This window comes from Myotis lucifugus, unplaced genomic scaffold (assembly GCF_000147115.1).
Source record: "Myotis lucifugus unplaced genomic scaffold, Myoluc2.0 scaffold_661, whole genome shotgun sequence".
Taxonomy (NCBI): domain Eukaryota; kingdom Metazoa; phylum Chordata; class Mammalia; order Chiroptera; family Vespertilionidae; genus Myotis; species Myotis lucifugus.
In genome coordinates, this window is record NW_005871709.1 from 330,196 (window position 1) to 332,667 (window position 2,472).

Below are 2,472 nucleotides of genomic sequence, written 5' to 3' on the forward strand. Positions count from 1 at the left end.
CTCTCATCATTGATGTTTCTATCTCTGTCTCCCTTTCCCTTCTTCTCTGAAATCAATAAAAATATATTTTTAAAAAGTGGAAGTAACAAAATAGATTATTCCTATTCCTAATATCTAGAGATAACCACTGTTAATGTCTCTACATATATATGTATGTACATATATATTATTTCTAAATCACTGCAGCTGGGAGGGTCTGTTTTCACTATGGTTCCATTAGGGGTATTATCTTTGTAAACATTTTTTTATATTTTCTCAGTATAAAAGGTGAAAATGGCACCTTGGTAATATTTTAAAGTACATTTAATTGATTCATTTTATTTTTATATTTTGGATGCTTGCTGTCTGTGTTTATCCTTTGTAGATGCTCCTGTGCCCTCTACCTTCTTTAGTACTTTTTAATCTTTTTCGCCTGTTTTGTAAGATCTGTTTTTGCATGAAGGATGTTAACTCTATGCCTGTGGCAATGCTTTGTAAAAGGTTTTGTTGATTAACTTTTAATTTGCTTCCAGTGATTTATTACATGAAGAAATGTTTAGTTTTTACATACTCAGATAGATTACCATTTTCATGACAGTTTTCTTTTCTTTTTTAACCCCTTTTGAACAGCTGACCACAGTCTGAAATCAACAAAACATTCACTAATTGGTCTCCAAGATTTTATTATGGTGTTATTTTTTTTTACAATTAATTCTTTTTTAATGAATGTGTTTATTACACAGTATTAAATGAAAAAGGTTGAAGTAAGATTTAAATCTTGAGAAAATAAAATAGTTTCCTCTTGATCCCCCCTCTATTTTCTTCCTTCCCCAAAGTTATAAATAATAATTGTTTTTTCTAAGTATCTGTACCTAAACATGCCACACACATACACACTAATATACATTCACATGAATAATATTACAGTAACTGCCTACTTTCTTGCCTTGCATTTTAGTTCATAGCAGTCAGATATATTGCTTTATTACAGAATATAAATCATTTTCAATTACTGTTAACAGCTACATAGCATTCCATAATGTGGACATACTATAAATTATTTACCTATTTTCACCTTGAAGGGCATATATATTATTTAATTTGATTTTGTTCAACTTTTTTTAATAATGAACATTGTTTTATACATGTCTTTATACTACAGTATCCATGTGCCTTTCATTGAGGCTATTAGAAAATTAAAATTGTGATGTCAAATGGAATGCATGCTTTAAATTCCGATATATCCTGCAGACTTGCCCTCTAGGGAGGATACAACAATTCACAATTCCACTCAGAGTCAATGCTTCAGGCTACTTTGCCTATTGTCAAAACACAATGAGTTTCAGTTTGATGAGTGGGAAGTTGTATCTCCTTGTTCATTGAATTTGAATTGTCCTGATTGCAAATGAATTTAAATACCTTTTGCACTATTTGTGAAAATTCCTCTTCCATACAGGAGCACATCAGTTGTCTATTGCAACAATTACGTCACATGGCAAACAGCCATCAAACTCAGTGGCATCAAAGAATGATCATTTGTTTAGCTTACAGTTCCGGGTTGGCTTGTGATTTTTCTGGCCTAGGTTTACGCATGCGCCTGCAGTCAGCTGCCTGTGGAGGGCTGGTTGACTGGCACCTGCTCCCGGATGGCACTGGCGAGGATGACAACTTCGACTCAGCTCTGCTCACTATGTCTCATGCTCCAGAAGACTTTTCCAGGCGTGTCTTCATGGAGAAAGCAGACAAACAAGACAGAGAATGGAAACTCACAATCACTTTTCAAGCCCCTAGTTATGTGATGTTTGCTAACATCTCATCGCTCAAAGTAAATTACATAGCAAGGCCCCGAAACCAGGCAGGGCAGGTAACTGAGCGTTTGGATGAAGATGGCCCTCCCTGTGTTCTCAAGATAGATCTGAAGCTCATCTGTCTTCTGATAAAAACTTTTTCCTTTTCTTTTTTTAAATTTATTGGAGGGAGATTGGTTAATAAAATTATATAGGTTTCAGATGTACAATGCTATAATACATTATCTATATATTGCATTGTGTGTTCACACCCCAGGTCAAGTCTCCTTCCAACACCATTTATCCTCTCTCTACCCTCTCCTTCCTCTCTCCCATCCCCCATGTCCCTCTGGTAATCACCATACTGTTGTCTGAAAATATCACCAGGCTTGGATTTAATAGATTTTTTTATGCTAGAAATTTTCGTCATTTTTACTTTCCTATCTTTTCTTTCTCCCTTTTTAAAAGCACATATCTTTGATTTAGTTACTTGAATCTATTTCATTTTGTCTTTTTTTTGTTATTACTATTCTCTAGTCTACAAAACTCAAATAACAGTATACCTCTATAATATTTAGAATATTTTCCATATTAAATATACCAGCCAATTGCTTTGAAACTTGTGCTTACAGAGTCTTAATATTAGGCCCTTTATTTTTTTATTGCCAAAGTAAACACACAACATATCAGATATTGAGTGGGGCAG